General features: G+C 42.1%; 1 protein-coding gene across 1 annotated transcript in view; it reads left to right on the top strand.

Annotated features, from left to right (window-relative positions):
• The window catches only part of TMEM268 (transmembrane protein 268), a 231,986-nt gene that overhangs the window by 211,313 nt on the left and 738 nt on the right, over positions 1–19,935 (top strand). The gene's annotated exons all lie outside the window — the stretch shown is intronic.

The following is a 19,935-nucleotide window of genomic DNA, read 5'->3' on the forward strand; positions in this document are numbered from 1 at the left end:
GCCATATTTCTTTTCCCCAGTGTAGTAAATTTTTAAAAAAGAGCACAAGGTATAATAACAAAAAAACTCCCAAACCACTTAGAAATTGAAAAGACAAAAATGCAAACTATAAATACTCATTTTAAAATCTTTTTGTGTCAAAGAGGAAGTCAAACTGGCAATGTCAGAATATATAAGAAGTAAATATTGGTTATGGAATAATATATATCCAAACATAAGGGATTTACCCCAAAGAAAATTAAGATCCTGGATACTTTTATTTCTAAATAAGAAAAAAAAAAAAAGAAGGAATAAATGAACTAAATAGTCTACTCAAGAAATCAGGAAAACAAAAGGAGCTTTATCCTCAAAGTTCTTACAGTCAAGTTTAGGAAAGAGACCTCCCAGAGTGTAAGGGATGCCTCACCCTGTCAGTGTGGAGCTTCTGCTGCGAGCCCAGTGACATTGCTTCTCATCCCTTCCCATATGCTGCAAAGTTGGCACACTTATTTACATTTTTGAAAGGAACTCAGCAAGGCCACTTGTCTTATTCAAGGTCTCAAAACAAAATGGACTGTGATCGGCATTCTGGCTCTCCTGCCCAGGCCGTTTCCTGTTCGGCACACTGTTTCCATGAGATGTCCGGCTGCGTGATGGAGAGTCCCAGGGGCTAAAGCCTGGGAAAGCGAAGGTGAGAGACTTGAAAAGTCCAACTGTTATACTTGACCTGATTTGGTGGGTGGCACTGGTTTAGTTTCAGGGACTTTAGCCTCCTCCTTTGTAAGACAAGGAACACATTGGGTGATTGCTTAAGGTCCCTTTTGGGGGTATGGATGGCGCTGCCTTGGCTCAGTCACTTCTCCCATTGTGTGGTTTTCTGGTGTCTGGTAGGATACTGTGTTGGGCACTCCCGCCCCACGTTCCAATGGAAGATCCCTGGGGTTCATTCTCTTATCCAAATAATATTGTAATACTGACTTCACACTTGGACACATTGCTTCTAAGGCTGCATTAGCTGCAAAGTTGGCTTCCCTGGAATTTATTACTTCTTTTCTTCAAAGAGAAAGGGGAAAACCATAAAAAATTACAGAAAAAAAAAATCCATTGGATCATTTCCTTGGAGCTTTCTGAGAGGTTGAATCCATTTCTGTATGTTCCCTTCGTCTCCACCATGTGCTGGCACCAAGGTCAGAACTGTGAAGAAGACTGAACCCTAGATTTGGGAGGTACCAAACTCTGTGAGTCTGTTATTCTTCCAGTTATAAGAATAGTGACCCAGGTAGGTTGACTCAGGAGATTCTCAGCATTGGTGCATTACTTGGCTACCCAGGAACTCAGGAAATCCCTGAGCCTGCTGAAGGAACATACTGGGAACACAGAAGATCAGACCCTCGGGCACATGGCTAGACCCCAAAAGACTGGGTCAAGATGACACCAGAAGACTCAGGGCTTTTCCCAGAATTCTACCAATAGCTCAGCTGCCACCAACACCTTTCTTTTCAATATCAGTCTGCCTAGTGGGGCCCAGGCATTGTGGGGTGCACTTTCTAATCCGATGACTTTCTTGATTTCATGTCTGCTGCCTTGTGGCTGTTGTTTTAGCTCTCTTCATGTGTGCTTTGGCTCTGTTACTCACTTCTCAGCTTTTCTCTGGATTTTAGATGATCACAGGATATCCTGATTGGTTCACTTCTTTGGTTCATTTAACCAATATTTATAATTTTTATTTTATGTGCCAATGTTGAATTAGGTTCTGAGGATTAAAGGTATTAAGAAAGAATTGTGGGTCTAAAGTGTGTATGTGTGCACGTGTGAGAGAGAGAGAGAGAGAGAGAGAGAGAGAGAGAGAGAGAGAGAGACAGACAGACAGAGACAGACAGAGAGAGATCAACATGATCCAATTTTAAGAGCATCCTCCTTCATGGAGGGAATACACCCAGGGTGGGCAGGAAGCAGCAAGGAAGACATTCGAGCAGATAGGAAACTTTCCAGGGATCCAGGGGAGGCTGTCTTGAGCTGCAGTGCTGGCAGGAGAGATGAAGGAGAAGAAAACGATGTGGTGGCCATATTAGGAGGAAGCACACATCACTTACTGATTGCTTGGATGTTGGACATCAGTGATGGGGAGATTTCCTATTTGATCAATCAAGTTGATGGTGATAGAAAACTTACCAAGGAAGTCCAGAAAACTGAAACAGGAGGGAAAAGAAGATGTTAAGATAAAGCCTTATGGACACATAAATGTTGAACCGTCAAGAAGTAGTTGAATTTGGAAGAACGGAAAGATCAGTTTCTTAGTTATGGCGCATACTTGGCACGTGAAGCGAGGGTCATGGAAGAGCTAGTGGAGGGAGACATTGCAGAGAGAAGAGAAAGATCCTTCAAAGAACCTTAAGTGAGAGGACTGGGGGGACCAGGATGTGGGTACTTCCTCATGTGGCTATTGTGATCAGTGATTTTGAGGACACGGTTACATTACTGAGAAGGGTCCCAGGGAGATGGGAGGAGCAAACCAGATGACTGTGGTGTTATAGATGCTGAGAGAGAAACCTGGGCAGGGAGTGGGTGGTCAACTGTGGCAAAAGTTAAGAGATTGGATAAAAAAGGACAAAGGCAATTATTACCCAATGTGCATATATGATTACATCACTACATCATGTACAACCAGACCAATGAGAAATTGTACTCCATTTATGTACGACGTGTCCAAAGGCAATCTACTGTCATGCATAACTAATTAGAACAAATTAAAAATATATTAAAATATTAAAAAATAGGTAAAATCATCAAAAATAAAAGGGACAAAGAGATGTCCATCGGCTTTAGAAACGTGGGGTCCATGGACTGATGACATTAGGAGAAGTTTTCATTAAAAGGTGGGAGTGAGAGCCAGGGTAGAGAGTACTGAGAGCAAGAGGTGACCCTGAACGCCCTGTGTCTCACACTTTTTCTGGAACTTTACTGTCCCCACCATGGCTGCCACCTCTGCTGTGCTTTTTATGCGTATTCTTTTAATTTATTGAAAAGACAAAAGTAGATGAATATCCAATTATTTCTCTGTATTTTTAAAATTTCTAGAGTAACATACTACAGTAAACAAAAAAGCAATAAGGCGACGTGAGGACTTGGGCCTCTGGTGTGAATAACTCTTGGGGAGTTTGGCTGTGAGCAGAGGACAGAGAAGTGGCGTGGACCTTGGGGAAGGGGTCCAGATTGGCCCATCGGAAGAAAGCAGGTGCTGAAGCATGTTTCCCACTGGTGGGAATGATTTAGGAAATGGTGGAGGAGACCAGCTATGTTCTGGAAAGAACATAACTAAGAAAGGAGTGGTTCCTTCAGAAGGCAGGGATGGGTCCATGGAACGGGATTCAGAGCCCAAGAGGAGGGTGGCTTTATCAGACTGAGGACACTCCCTCCTTCACAGCTGGTAAAAGAGGGAGACACCTTAATAAATTCATATGTTTAAAAAAAAAAACATAAAAGGAGGAGGAAATGGGTGCAGATACTGTGGGCTGAGCATGGGTGGTGAGAGCCGATAGTTTAGTTCTAGTAACCTTTATTTTTCTCAAGTGTGAGGCACAGTCATCAGCTGCAACTGTATGTGGAGAAGGACCTGAGGGGTGATGGGAGGGGAAGTCATTACCTCCGTGCATGGGAAAGCACACCTGTAAGAGGAAGCCGGCCAGCTCTCTGGGCAAGCCCACTGGTCCTTGGACTGTGGCGGTGACATGAAACTCATTGTCTCAGCTGTGTGACTGTTTTCTCTAGCATCACAGTGCTGCTTGGGGACAGCCTCAGAGAAGGGGGATGGGGTGGTGGTGTTTGCTTAGGAGCACAGTTGGGGGGATATGAATGAAAGAGTTGAGCAGACATGCCAGGAACCCTTTAAAAGGATTGCTCGTGAAATCTAGGAGGTGAAGTCAGGAGAGACCAAGGGGTGGAGCGGAATGGTGGCAAATGGAGGATGAGATCAAAGGTTGGTGGTGGGGAGGAGGGACTCTTCTGGAGCATGAGGTCTTGAGTGGGTGGTAGTCAGGGAGTGGGTGTCCAAGCTGTTATTTCACAGATGATTGGCTTATTGATGAGACGATCAGGCATGTGCCTGGAGGAGGCGTAGCTGAGATGGTGGAGGAGTAGAGATCAGGGTGCTGGATGATTCCTCAACCCGTGTGCTGGCACTGCTGACCCTGGAGATGGTAGTTAGTGGGAAGAGAAAACAGACTGGAGTGTAGGTCTTCAAGACTGGAGGCAATGGATGGGAAGTCAGTAGATCTTAGCAACAAGGAGAGGGTGTGAGCTGGCAAGAAACTGTGTAGTGTAAGAGTAAGCAGGGGCGAATGAGGAAGAAGAAATGGGTGCAAGGAGGACCCCAACCTATCTCAAGACTCTGTGACTGCTGAGCGTGAGAGAACAAGACACCTTTCTCCTGAGCTGGTGAAAGAAGTGGTGTCTCAGAGAACATCCAGATTTCAACCAAGGCAAAAAATAGAAAAATGACTTATGAACAAGAGGTTGGCAATTTGAGGGTGTCTGCTGACCCCAGAGCAGGGTTTCAGGGGCTTAGTGGAAGGGTTTGTGGAGGATGGGTTGGGTTAGAGTAGGGATGTGTAAAGCCACCCAATGTGAGTCCAACCTACCTGCCATTCTCCCTCTAAACCTTGCAAATCTGTCTTACTCATGGAACTGGCCGGTCTCTAGGAGCCATCAAGGGTAACCTATCTTCTGGTCAAATCTCGGAAAGCCATGTGGGAATGACTTAGTTACAGGAGGAGGCTTCCTATGCCCAAGAATCTGCCCACATCCATTTTCCCCCACAAGGGCTGTGGACCAAACAGGTAGTCCCAGGGCAATGAATTTCTGTACAAAATGTATCCAGTACCAACCAATTTGCTGAGCAGAAGTCATCTCTCTACATGGTCAGTGGCTTGTGTGAAAACATATTTAGTATGTAACTAAGCTATTTTAGAAAGGCCAATTATAGTGTCAATGCAGCATCATCTCTCTACCTTCGATGAGCAAAAATATTAAAGATTGGTAGCATCCATGTTTGGTGAAGGTGTGGGAAAGAGAAACCACTTTATACAGTTGGACAGGTGTTGAATTGGTTCAAAGTTTGTAGAGGATCCTTTGTGACATCTGTTACAATTTTAAATGCCATAGCCACTGACATTAAATTCCACTTCTAGAAACTGAACTACAAAAAACCCTTACTGTTTTTGAAGTGTATAAAGCTATATTTTCAGGTGTGATGGCTGCAATATTGTTGAAATAGCAAAAAATTGCAAACGACCTGCTCCATCAATGGAACTATAGTTTGAAAATCATCATGTCTTTACAAAGAAATGCTAGATAGTTATTTAAAAGAATGAGCAATAATGACAACACAACACCACCAATGACAGGTTTGTAGTACTGACACAAAAGGACGCTTTTGCTACATCATTAAGAAATATAAGTGTGAACTAATATACATATATAAATATAAATATATATACACATATAATATAAATATATGTATCATATACATATAATTAGCAATTGCATTTTTGGTAAAAGAATGCATAGTTATTAGTAAGATCTATATATATGCAGAGATGTCATGTGTACATAGATACATGTATCTGTATCTTAGTTATTAGTAAGATCTATATATATGCAGAGATGTCATGTGTACAGAGATACATGTATCTGTATCTGTGTGTGTATATCATATGAAGAGATACCGTACTTCATCAAGTCTAAGACATACTTTGGTCATAGTTTCATGTCTCTGAAATCAACATGTATCTTATTTTCTGTTGTCTTTTTATATTAGTTCTTTTTGGTTGTACATAACATTAGGATTCATTTTGATATAGTTATAAAAGTAAGGAAAATAACATAATCTAAATCAGCCTCTGCACTTCCCCTTTCCCCCCCTCCCGCTCCCCATTCCTTCCCTCTACACCACTGATATTTCTGCTATTTACTTACAGTTTTTTTTTTTAATTAGTGCCTGTGGATATACATAAGAGTGACTATAGTATATATTCATATGTCAACATGTACTGTATAACATATACTGTGTTATGGTTTAATGGACAGTGGCATTTTTAATTTATTTATTAAGGGTGGATTTTAAAATGAACAAAGACTTAGGTGTAATAAAACATGGTAGGTAAATAGACAAATAGAAAAAAAGAAAGACAAAAGTGTGTAAGTATCGGAAACAGGGTAAATAGCTAATAGAAGTCATCTTTGAGGGTAGAATTGAAATAACAATGGGTGTGTATTTTGCTTTTTAAAAATAATTTAAAATTTAGTGTTTTCTTTAGGTTAAAAATGTCCAAATCTTGCTGGGCACAGTGTTGTAGAGGCCTGTAATCCCAGTGGCTTGGGAGGCTGAGGCAGGAGGATTGTAAGTTCAAAGATAGGCACTTAGCAACTTAGCAAGGCACTCAGCAACTCATTGAGACCCTGTCTATAAATAAAATATAAAAAAGGGCTAGAGATGTGACTCAGTGGTTGAGCACCCCTGGGTTCAATTTTTAGTACCAAAAAGAAAAAAGCCCAAATCTTTAGTGAACAGCTCAGGGAGTTTTTCTGGATGTATAAGCCTGTGTAATCACCACCCTGAACTGATATAAAATATTCTTACCGCCCCAGAAGTTTCCTCCATACCTCTTCCCAGTCAGTATTTACTCCTCACAAAATAAAATCTAGTCTGACTTCTATCAACACAGAACAGTTGTTCTAAACATTATAGAAATGAAATCACACATAAATTCTGTTCTTCAAATGGCATGGATTATTTTGTCTGGCTTCTTTTGATTAAAAACTGTTCTGGAGATTCATTCATTTTACTCTGTAGAGAGGTGGTTTTTCTCTCTTGTTGCTACCTTGTATTGCATTGGATCAATGCACCACTATTTCTTTATTTTCTGTTGATGACCTTTGAGTTGTTTTCCATTAGGGACCACTCCGAATAAAAGCTGCTACAAACGTCCTCCTACTCCTTGTGTTCTGCTTGATTTCCTCTGGAAATATGCCGGGATGTAGAATGGTTTGATCATAAAGCAGGTATATGTTTTGCTCTAATGCATGCTGCTAGTTTTCCAAAATGATCCTACCACTTCCGCTTCCTCCAGCAACATTTCCAGTAACTTCATCTCCTCACTGACAAGCACTTAGTATTAGCAGTACTTACTGTATTAGTAACACCTGGTAATGGTAGCATTTGATGGATATGTAGTCATAGCTCATTATGGTTTTAATTTTAATTTCCCTGATGACTAATGATACTACGTGGGAATCACGAACTTACTGGACATATAGATAATCTGTTTTTTGAAACCCTATTCAAATCATTAACTTATTAGACCTATGGATGATTGGGATTATGTGTCTTCTTAATTGATTTATAGGAATCTTTATATATTGTGGATAAGGATTTCCCATTTGTGGCTTTTCTATTCATTTTCATAATGATAGACAGAAGTGATCAATTTTTTCTTCTGTTTTCCACATAATAATGGGATTTGTTACATATTCATACATGTACACAATATAACAATATTTTTTGGCCAACATTGCTCCAGCACTTCCCCCTTCCTTCTTTCCTCCCTCCCCCTGTTTCCTTCCCTCTACTGATCTCCCTTGGACTTTCATAAGATCCCTGCCTCCTTCCCTCATCTTTCTTTTTCTTTCACTCTGTAGCTTCCACATATGAGAAAAGCCTATGGTCCTTGACCTTCTGAGTTTGATTTATTTCACTTAACATGATGGTCCCTAGTTCCATCCATTTTTCTACAAATGCCATAACTTCATTTTCCTCATGACTGAATCAAAGGTCATTTTGCATATATACAACATTTTCTTTGTTCATTCACTGATTGATGGACACCTAGGCTGGTTCCATATTTTGGCTATTATGAATTGTGCTGCTGTAAACATGGGTGTGCATCTATCACTGTAGTAAGATGACTTTAATTCTTTAGCATAAACATCGAGAAGTGGGATAGCTGGGTCATGTGGTGGTTTCATGCCTAGTCTTTTGAGGAACCTCCATCCTGATTGCCATAGTGGTTGCACTAATTTATAATCCTACCAACAGTGTAAAAGTGTTTCTTTTTCTCTGCAGTCTCTCCAGCATTTATTATTACTTGACACTGACATTCCAACTGGTGTGAGATGAAATATCAGTATAGTTTTGAGTTGCATTTCCCTGATTGCTAATGATGTCGAACATTTTTCCATAAATTGTTGGCCATTTACATTTCTTCTTTTGAGAAATTATCTGATTAATTTGTCCATTTGTTAATTGGGTTATTTTTTGAGTTTTTAAAATATATTCTAAATATTAGTCCTCTATCAGAAGAGGAGCTAGCAAAGATTTTCTCCCTTCTGGAGGTTTTCTCTTCACATTCCTAATTGTTTCCTTAGAAGTTCTCACTTTTAATGAGAACTAGTTAATCCTTTTTTCTTTTATGGTTTCTGTCTTTCATATACTATAGAGGTGATTTGTCTACCTCAAATGAGGATATTCTATATTTTACCTCAGAAGTTTTATTGTTTGCTTTAGTCTACAAGCTCTCTCAAATAAATTTCAAGTTTGGTATCAGGTAAAAGAGTCAAAGATAATTTTTTAGACTAATATCCAATTGTTCTGAAATTGTTCACTAAAGAGAATGTTGAGCTTTTGTCGCAGTTCAAGTATTCACACGTGTGATTTCTGTCGTTGGCCTATTTCCCCTCTTATGCTAACCTCACACTGCTGTGATCACCTTTGCTATACAGAAAGCTGACATCTGATGGCAAGTCTTGCAATTTGCTCATTTTCTTCAAAGCTGCCTTGGCTATTCTAGGCTCTTTGCATTTCTAAGTAGATTTCACAGCTTGTCAATTTCTCTTATTTTCTTGGTTATCCTCTTTGTGTGGTGCTGGGGTTGAATGCAGGGCCTCCCACATGCTAGGCAAATGCTCTGCCACTGAGCTACACCCCAAGTGTGTGCCAGTGTGCTACACCTGTAGGACTTCTAGTTGGATTAACTGTTTCTATGGATCCATTTGTGGAGAAATTACATTACTATATATTTAATATTTCAATTCATCTACTTTCAATCTCTCTTTATCAGGTCTTTCCTTTCAGTACTATTTTGTCATTTTTGGTGTAAAGGCTTTTCCACATCTTTCATTAGAATTATCCCTAGGTTTGTGATATTTCAGAGTACTATTATAAATGGCTATTATTTACTATTATAAATTATGAATTTTGTTGTCCAGTTGTTCGATGATAGCATAAACCATAGAATTGATTTTTACATATTATATGACTTTGTATCTAGCAACCTTGCTAAGTTCATCAAGTTGTGTGTAAATCTACTGCAATTTTTTATTATTTTTTGTTCTAATTAGATGTGCACGACAGTAGACTGCATTTACGCATTTTGGTAGACTATACATATATGAAATGTAATCTCTTACAATTTTTAACTCTATTTGTGTCATCTGTTAATAAAAACCTTCATTCCCCCCCCCCCACCTTTATGTGATTCATTTCTTTTTCTTACTTTATTACTCTGGCTAGAACCTCAAGTTCAGTGTTGAAAAGAATTGGTGTTAATGGACGTGTTATGCTCCCAATTTGGAGGGAAAAAGTTGAATATTTCATCACTGAGTAGGTGAGGGTTGTAGATTTTTATAAATCTTTTGTTTCTAGCATAAAATATTTAAAAGAGCCATGGGTATTGGGAGGAATGTTTCCATTTTTCATGTTTTTCAGACATGAAGGAAGCTCAGTTAATATGACACATGGTCTTTCTTGGCTGTTTTGTTTATTCTGCTTAAGGTAGCCTGGGATGACTTCCCTGCTTGGTAACTCTGGGGATGGTGTGGGCAGGTTCCTCTCAACAATGGCTCGCTTTATCTTTCTCCTGGAGATTCCTGCTCTTTCCAGGACTCGTGAAGCTATGGCAGGCCATTCCATCTAGATCTGCCCTTCAGCCTGCCAAGTGGCCTCTGTGGCCTTGAAGCTCGTTTCCAGGCTCCACCTTAACTTTCACAGTCACGCAGTTGCTGATCTTTGTTTTCATCTTCAATTTGTTCAAGGCAGATGCTCTTCAATAATGCTATTTATTTTTTTCTTCCCATCCCTGAAACTTTCCACAGTGTACTAAGGATGACTTTTACTATTTTGTTGTTTCATTATTTATAGTATTTTCAAATAAGGCAAACTTGAACCAGGAATTTTAGAAATGTACCCATATACGATCTTTTCAGGATGTGATCTTCCTGGGCCACGCGCGCCTCCTTCCTCATTCTGCTCCTCTGACCCTTTTCCCGAGATCCTTCGCTTCATGCTTTTCTAGCCATTCCTTACCCAAGAGTCATCCCTGACAGAAAAAAAAGTGCACAACACCCTTCGCCTCTCTGGAACCCTGGACATTCCCCTCAGAACTGTCTTGTCTGTGTAGCTAGTTTCTCTTATGAATCCCCCCTGTCCCTGGACTAGCCAAGAGTGAGGCCTTCCAAAGCAGAATCCTACAGATTTTTCCCTGGCTCTCCACAGGAGTCCCACCCCTTAGTTAGCCATTACCATGGTGTGCCCTGAATTAAATTAGCCCTTCAGGGCCTCATTTTCTTCTCTTTAAATTGGAGCTAGTAATAGGACCAGCCTCACAGGATACCTATGAAGATTAAAAGAGTTATTTGAATGTAAAAGTACTTAGAAGAGTGCCTGCTTGTGGTAAGCTCATTATGCGTTAGTTATTATTATGAGCTGATATTATTACATTTGTTGGGCTTTTAAATATATCATTCCATCTCTTATCAGGTAGTTTGTATACACATAACCTATTTTCTAAATTAGTTTTTAAGCGCTATAAAAGCACATCTGGGTCTCGTCCTTTTATTTCATTTCCCTTTGCTGGTTGAATTTACTGTCTGTAACATCACATTGAAACAAAATGTTGGAATTCAGTTTTTTTTTTTTCCACCTCTCTTGCTGATATACTGAATAGCCCAATTATTTCTGAAGTGCCAATATTCTAGATATAATGGGTGTGTCTCTATTATATACAGATCTTCTTTGAATATTCAGAGAAAGTTGAAGAAAACTCTCAAGAAACAGTATGAAAACTGAAAATCTGCTTGCAGTTTTGATGACTGATGCATTCATCAGTTAAGTGTTTTTTTACCTTTGATTCTCAATAAAAGGGGGACAAGGATGTTTCATTGTTAATGCAGTATTTAACTTTCTCGCATGTTTCAATAATCAGATTAAGATTGACGGAATAATTGTACTTCTTCAATAAAAATACGACTTTGAAAAGCGGAACCATTATCATACTGTACATCAAATTTGCAATCACTAGTAGTGTGTGAATTTGTGTGCACGTGGTGCTTGCGTATGTGTGGGTATGACATTGTTGGGTAGACATTTGCAGAAATGAGTACAGACCAGTGTTTATCAAGAAAAGACTCTAGAGATTCTAATAGTTGTTCCTAGGTGGGACAGACTTTACAAACAGATGAAAAACCTGAAAAGCTGGTCAGTTATCTACAGAGGGAAAAATCAGTTCGCATTGCCTTGGACACAATTAACCCTTAAGAATTATTTATATTACTATCAATTTTCTATGATTTTCAGAGTTGCAAAAAAAGTCTCAGAGACAATGAGGGCTTGAAATAATCCAGATTCACAAGATAGTTGGTATATATCAAAGCCTCTTAATTTGCCTGTGTAGTTCATGTTTTCTCACATAGAACCCTATTCTTGATGATCCTTTCTGTAAACAAAACCTCGAGTTGATTATTTTAAAATATTGAATATACAAAGTTCATTTACTGAGTATTTGGATAGAACATTTTCGGCTCAAAAAGAGATTGAATCAAAAGGAAAAATATAAATTTAGGGAAATTTTAAGAAAATAGTGACTGTTGCTTCTATTCAAATAAACTATTTCTTAACTACCTGCCATGTGATTCAAAGAGAGATAATAATGGTATCTTTTTCTATGGTCATCGACCACATTTTCTCACCCATGGTGATGTGGTTTGGCCTGATATTTGAGCACATCCTCCTGTCTGATAGCATATTTATAGACATATGAGTAATTCTGGCAAGAAAACAGCCATAAACAGGATTTTAGAAGTCACTGAAGTCCCCTTTGCTAGTGTCAGTGGCAGATCTGTCTCTCTGTGGCACCACATGGTCTCTGCTTCTGAACTCCTTTGGGACCTGAAGAAAATCCTGTGCATCAAAGAAAGAGCAGTGATTTTCCTGGCGCACTAGGTTCTTCATCCATATTTTAGAAAGAGACATTTCTAGAAAAAAAGGCTTTTCATTATTATGAAGAAGTTCACATACCCACGCTGCAGACCTTTTTACTTTAGAACAGAATCTTCACGTTTACGTACTGAGAGAACCCTCATCACGGTTTCCCAAAATCAAAAGGGCTCTTGGTTTTCAAAGGTGGATTCAAGCTTCTGCCTTAGGAAGCTCCTGGTGGCCTTTTCTCTAACCCAAGTCATCAGGATGAAGAATGATGTCAATACAGGAGAGCTGTAGGCCAAGCAGAATGGCCTCGGCACCGGGCCGGCGGGGCTTTACCTCTGAGCCCACAGGTCCATGGTGTGATCCTAAAATTCTGTTTTTCAGTTTTCCTGTCTCTTTTTTTCTCACTTCTTGTGTTGGACTTACTTTGGAGGCTCTCTTTCTCTCCCTCCCTCCCTCTCTCTCTTTCTCTCTCTCCCTCTCTCTCTCTCTCTCTCTCTCCTTCTTTCTTTCTCTCTTTCTTTCTTTCTTCCTTTCTTTCTTTCTTTCTCTCTCCCCCCCCTCCCTTCCTCCCCCTTCCATCCTCCATCTCCCATCCTCCCTCCCTCCTTCTAGCTTTCGTTCTTTTTCCTTTCTTCTCTTTCCCCTCCCTCCCTCTCTCTTTCTCTCTCTCTTTCTTTCTCTTGCCCCACCCTCGCTCCCTCTCTCCCTCCCTCCCTTCCCCCCTCCTCTCTTTCTTTCTAGGTTAGATACCAAGTCCATGGTCCAAGTCCCCCTGTGTTAGCTCAGAGCACCTCAAGCTCCGCACTCACAAACGCATTCACACACCATTCCAACAAACTTCATACTTCCCAGCCGTAGCTGACGATATAGAGAAATATTCAGAAAGAAGTAATGGTTAAACGATTCTCTTTGTGGGTGAATTTATGGAGTGTAAGTGTGTGTGTGTGTGTGGGTGCATTAGGCTTGGATGTCTAAACACACATGGGGTCACTAATGATATATAGCAGGGCTGGGCAGCCCTTTCTATGAAGGACAGTTTATCACTGTTTTAGACTTTGAAGACACGTGGAATCTGTCTTGTCTTCTGGGGCAACTACTCACCCCTGCTTTTGAAGCACAAAACCATCCAGGGACTACCAGTGGAGAATACAGCTGTGCCCCAGTAACACTATTTACAGCAACAGGCAGAGACCCCTGTGCTGTAGTTTGCTGATCGCCGATACAATATAGCACTGGATAAGAAATCAGAATACCAGGGGCTCCCAGTTCCACTTGTTTGAAAGTATGGCTTAGTTCTCTTATCTGTTACTTGAAAGAAGAGTTTCGTGAACCTGAGTGTACTATACAGACATCTAAAATACTAATTCTTCAATTTTTTATATTTCAGAATATATATCCAATGCCCACTGCTGGTTAAGAACTTTACTAGAATCACAAGGTGCTGAGAGGGATGAGTCATGTCAAATTTGGAAAAGGTGCCAATGTGGGATTGTTGGGTGATCATCAGGTTGGGGTCACAGGGCAAGATGACAGCCTATGATAGGAGGGGGTGGGGTTTTCCCCTGAAGGGACTTGGTATTCACACAGGCACTCATTTTGGGAAGTGGTTAATTCTGGGCAGGAAGTGAGTTGGCACTTTGGGTGGGGAGTGGTCACACTTCTTTCTCTCTCTGGGGCCAGGAAGAGTTGTGGCCAGATTCCAAATCCCAGAAAGGCCCAGAGGAGTCCGTCAGTGGGGGTGAGCTGTTTTCTGGCTTTGTTGGGTCAGACCTAGACTGGAGTCAAGACCCAGACTCCGGGAGTTGGGTGTAAGCAGGCTTGTGACAAGCAGCCTGCAAACTCATTTATTGTGGGAACAGCTATACATTTTATAGGTTTCTTGCCCAATCACAATGTGCCATGGGGGATCAGACCGCCAGGCTCCCATACGGGTTCCCTTGGTAACACTGAGTCAGCTGGGGGCAGTTGTTTACTTTCCTAGGTAGCCAAAGTGGAACACTCCTCCCTGCAAGTTTTCCTTGCACATTCGAGACATTCGCTGCTGCCAGCCAAGAACTAGGATTTCTCCCAACATGACTGGTCTCATCAAGTTCATGTTTCACTCGGCGGGGTGGGGGAAGGAGTGGACTTGAGAGGAGAAGCTCATTTCTGGAGCGGGCAACATGAAGGCTCAAGGGCTGGGGAGTCTCAAGGCAGCAGTGTTCCTTTCCCAGGCCTGGAGTATAATGTGAAGGAAAATCATTTGGAAGGAAGAGTCATTTTACTGGCAGGAGAGGTGTGCTACACGCAGACATTGCTCTTACCCAGAGGTCCACAATGGAGACAGTCTCGTACCCTGATGGAGCTGTGTGGGGGTATGGAGGTGGCGGGAGGATACCCAGGCACAGGTTGCATGTCTAATTTAGCTTTGGAGTGGTTCTTGAGAAATAATGTCTGAGCTGAGATTTTATGAAAAAAGTCAAGTTAACCTAGGGCAAGGACCTGATGGATAAAGGTAGCAGCCTGTAGGATACCAAGTGACCCAGCAGCAAGCAGGTTGGTGCTGTGTGGTTGGGGATGTGGCTGTCCAGCCAGACCACTGACATCCTGACTCTTCAGCTCACCAGCTGCTTAGACTTGGACAGACTCTTGCATTTCTTTGAACATCTGTTTCCCCATCGGTCCCACGGAAGTGACCTCTATCTCATAAGGCAACTGGGAGGGTGAAGTAGACCGAGTGTTTCATGGCTTTGGTGTGCCTGGAACCTGGTGAGCAAGTGCTTGGGAGGGTTAGAGACTCTACACATACACCTGTGTAACATGAAGCCATTTAAATGAACACACCGCAGTGAGGAAGGAGGACCAGAAAAAGACAGAGCACAATTGTGGGCTGTGTTTTCAGGGGTGTGAATACAACTTCAGCAGGAGGAACTCAGCCTCCTTAAGAATGAAGCCTCTTTGGACATTTTCTTGCTGTTTTCTCATGTTGCTGTGTCCATCCAGCGATGGGTGTGGCCTTTGTTCCCTTGACTACTGTGCCTGATGCTGATGACATCAGCCCAGCTGGTAGTGAAACCAGTGTAGAGTGGAAGGCCAAGTGGGAAGGTCAGGCCGAGGTGTCATCTTTTCCTCGCCATGGGAATGAAATGACGAAATGCTTCAATTGGGTTTCGCTCAGAGCTCCTGGTTGTGGAGGAGGATCAGCTTTCCGGCAGGCCGGTTTAGCTGATCACCTGAGATGGCAATTCCCTCCTCCCATTGCCAATGAACTCACATTTCCTGAGTGCTGACTTTGCAACAGACAGTGATGTAGGTGCTGAGATAGATTCTTCCTTCTAAGTGCTCATTTGTATGGGGACAAAGTGCTTGTTTCTGTGTGACCAGTGCCTCCTGCAGGAAGACACAGTGAGAGGACCACCAATACACATCTCCCCAACAGACAGTTGGTTTCCCTACTGTTTGGAAGCATCCCTAGTGTGTTGGAGACTGTTGTTGGTCCAATGCCTGTTTTCTCCTGGTGCAGATGGGAATAGACTTCAGTGTAGCTTGAGAAAAGTTCCTTCCTTCCTTCCTTCCTTCCTTCCTTCCTTCCTTCCTTCCTTCCTTCCTTCCTTCCTTCCTTCCTTCCTTCCTTCCTTCCTTCCTTCCTTCTTTCCTTCCTCCTCACCCCCCCCCCCCACTTTCTTTCTTTCTTTTTGATACTGGCGTCGGAACTCAGGGACACTCAAGCACTGAGCCACATCCCCATCCCTTTTTTATATTTTATTTAGAGACAGGGTCTTGCTAAGTTGCTGAGACTGCCTTTGAACTGGTGATCCTCCTGCCTCAGTCTCCTGAGCCACTGCACCCAGCTAAGTTCATTCCTTTCTAACTTGCACTGATTCTTTTTTTCTGCACCTTTCTCCACAAATTTCTTCTCAAATAACACATATAATAAAATACCCACAGGTGTGTACTTTTCAAGTTTCGTATATACACATTTGTTCTCCCAACTGCTTTGGGAAGGATTGTCCTTCTTATTTTACAGCTGAAGAAATTTAAGTTGACAGAGTCCCTGTGACTTGCCAAGATGGGAGTGTTAGTAATGGCTTGAGCCGGGACTCATACTCAAATGTTCAAAGGCCACTGTTACTGTCCTTTCCCATTGGCCACCCCTGGACTTGTCTTTCTCTGTGGGCCACAGGGAAAGTACAGCCCCCATTTGAGTGTCTGGACTGTTCCAAAGCTTTCAACATCCTGGTCAGATTCTTATCTTGGCTCTTGCCGAAGATTCCCAAGGGAGAGATCAGGATTTTAAAAACTTAGTGATGATTATTACAAAAAAATTGCCTCATGTTGATCTAATGATGCTTTCCCTAATGTCGAGATCCTGACATTTACATAAGCAGCAGAAAGGGAAGTGAGAGTCCTTTTCCCAAAGGCTGATGCCTGGGCTCAACTCCCAGAGATTCTAATTTGATTGGTCTAGGATGTGGCCTGGGTTTTCAGAATTTTAATTTCTTTCTGTTGCTTCTAAGATACATCAACGTTTGATTCAGACTCTCTAAAAAGTACCAAATTTGTACGAGCTTGATCAGTGATCCTGATTCCTTAATCCCAAGGACAGTGGGGAGTTACTAATGATGTCTGGGGAGGGGATTGTAAGGAGTGAGGCTGGAGACTAGGATGTGAGTTAGGTGGTGTTGAGGGCACAGACAGGGAAATCTAATGGATGGCAATCAGTCTGCTCCACTAAGGAAAGTTGGCTACGTGAATGTTCTTCAAACTGTAATGTGCTCATGGGTCTTGGGTGGATCTTATTGATACAGATCCTGTTTCAGTTTGGACATGAGATACTGCATTTTTTAGTAAGCTCTGAGGATGCCAGATAGCAGGACACGATTTGGTAGTAAAAATTTAAATCTCTGACTCTTAAACTTTGGGAGTTTAAAATAATCTTGACGCCTGGGTTCAGAGATTCTAATTTGGTTGGTCTAGGATGGGGCCTGGGATTTCAGAATTTTAAAGTCTTCCAGTTGCTTCTAAGATACACCAAAGTTTGATTTAAACTCTCTAAGATTAGTATCCTCATTAATTGTGTCTAATCACAAAATGATTAAGCTAGCCAACAGTTATCTCAGCGGGAGAGGAAGGGAGCTGGATTGTACGCAGATATACTATGCCTTGCTCATAAAAGAGTTTGAGTGAAGTAAATGAAGATTTGCCTTCTTCCTTTTCAAATTCTCAGAGAGCACAGGTGGATTCAGTTCCTGAAAGTTTTACCCTTCTTTAATTGGCATTCCTGCTTTTTTAGTCCTGAAAATTATTTCTAAGGAAAAAATAGTGACTTTTAATTCACATTTTTATTTTGTAGAGTTACTTTCCCTTGCTTGGGGGGTGGTGTAGGGGGGATGGCTTCTGTGATGTCTGCTTATGTGATATCTTTTCCCTAAAGTCCCTAAAGTGGACCTTTATATGGCTTTTTTTCCCCCAATTATTCATTGAAGAAATATTTATTGAACAATTACCGACTCTGTCCCGGGAACTATGCTGAACTGTGAGGATTCCATGCTGAGTCAGACAGATAGGTACTGCCTTCTGGGAGTTTGGGTATCAGAACAGAACTATAGAGAAAACCAAGGGTAACCAGTGAAGTGCCAGGACAGTAAGGATGGAGGAGAAGGGGAGGAGACAGCAAGGAATTAGGTGAGACCAGAATTGTCAGGAAGAGTACGCTGAAGTTCAGAACAATGATAGGAGTTAATCAGGCAAAAGAGAATAGAAGGTGAGTTTCAGCAGAAGACAGCAATTCTGTAAACACGGGTGGCAAGGGAGGGCATGGAGGACTACCTGAGGACTCAGAAAATACTCAACATGATTTGAGCGAAGAGCTCAAATGGGTGGGATGGGAAGGGATCTAAAGAGCAGGGCAGAATCTAGATGGACAGGTGGAAAGAGTTTCAATTTTAGGAAGGCTCTGTTCATGTGATGGAGCCACAGGCTGTGGGGACAGACAGTAGTCCTGAATCCCAGCTCTGCCACCCACTGCTGTGTGATGTTGGCCATGCTACTTGATGTCTGGGACTCTGGAGGTCCTTGTCTGGAGCAGGGGTGATGATGCCCACCTGGTAAGGTGCTCTGAGGATTCAAGGAGTGAGTATAGGAGAAGTGCAGCACTTGTAAGAGCTCGATCAATGACCAAACTTCCTGTCAATCCCAGGACAGTGGAGACTTAGTCTTCCTGACGTCTGGAGGTGGGGTTTGTAAGAAGGGAGGCTGGAGACCAGGATGCGAGTTGGGTGGGACTGAGAGCAGACTGAGTGAGCAGATGCTGGTGAGAACTGGGGACTAGTGGAATTGGTTGGATGTTGACCATAGGTAGGAAATGAGAGGGATAATGAGAGACTGATATCATCCATGAGATTTGGAGGAGGGATAGAGATACGTTTAAGGTGAGTTTCCTGAGGTCAGTTTGTACATATTAGGATTGGATCCATTAGGGGTCAATGACAGAGGAGAGTCTTTGCTCTAGCCTGCTAGTTGTCTAATAAGAGATTTATCACAGGGTTTTCAAGGGCTTACAGAATTGTCAAGAGGGCTGAGGAAACAAATTGAGCTTCCAGGAGCAGCTTTGATTTTTTTTTTTTTTTGTTGTGCTGGGAATCAAACCCAGGACCGTGTGCATGCTGCACAATTGCTCTACCACTGAGCCCCACTCCCAGCCCCAGGGGCAACTTCTAAAGCCACTCCTGGGAACTTGGATGCCATAGTTGCAGCAGTCTCTTCAATAATCCTGTAAGCAGGAAGCTGGTCCTTCTAGAACCACATTACTGTTGTTGTGAACAGGAAACCAGGTCAATCAGGAAAATGCTAGTGCTGCCGGTTCTAGTACCAGTACACATCTGGAACAGATTCTGTTAGCAGAGGGGATGCTCCTAGCCCTCCACTCAGACTCACCACTACTCACTAAGCTAGTAGCTACACACCGAGGCCTCTGCAAATGCAACTGCAGAAACCAAGTACCTCCACAGCTGGCTTGCTGGACCCAAACACAGACATGCCCAGATCCTGCCCATCTCAGATTCAACAGTCCAGGATCCTGAGCTTCAAGGGAGTAAGCTTTGCAACATCTGGAGCAGTGGAAGGCACTCTAGAAGTGTTTTTGCAAACTATAGCATGTGACTTACGAGAGCATTGTAAAATCAGTTCAGGTGTTCACATCGGGCATTTTTTTCCTACCTTAGTCTTTGCTGGCAATGTAAGATGTTTCTTTCTGTGGGTTGTGCTAAGTCACTGCATTGAATGTTGTGTGCCAATCTTCACTGCAGGGTCTCAAAGGTCTCAAGAGAGAACTGTGGTAAAGCCCAAAGACCATAAAAGGTATTGGGTTGGATTTTAGGAGAAAGTCAAAGCTGGAAACGCAGCATATAGTTACCGGCAAAAAGGTGTTACTTGAAGCCATCGGAGTGTCTGAAGTCATCCAGGGAGACAGTGGGCAGTGTAAAGATGAAGTCGGGACCAGATCCCAAGGAGTCAGCACCTTTGATCTTGGGGTAGGAAATTCCCCAAGTGTTGCACTTTGGTATTCTACAATTTACTCTCCAGAAAGAGGTAGATCCAGAGAAGCTCCAGTGTGCCTTGGAAAGGCAGGTTTCGAAGGCACGCACCATGCTGGAGTGTCAACTGGCACTTAGCATGGGATCTGGTGTCATGTTAGCACTCAGGACATGAGTTTTGAATGG

This window comes from Sciurus vulgaris, assembly GCF_902686455.1.
Source record: "Sciurus vulgaris genome assembly, chromosome: 15".
Taxonomy (NCBI): Eukaryota; Metazoa; Chordata; class Mammalia; order Rodentia; family Sciuridae; genus Sciurus; species Sciurus vulgaris.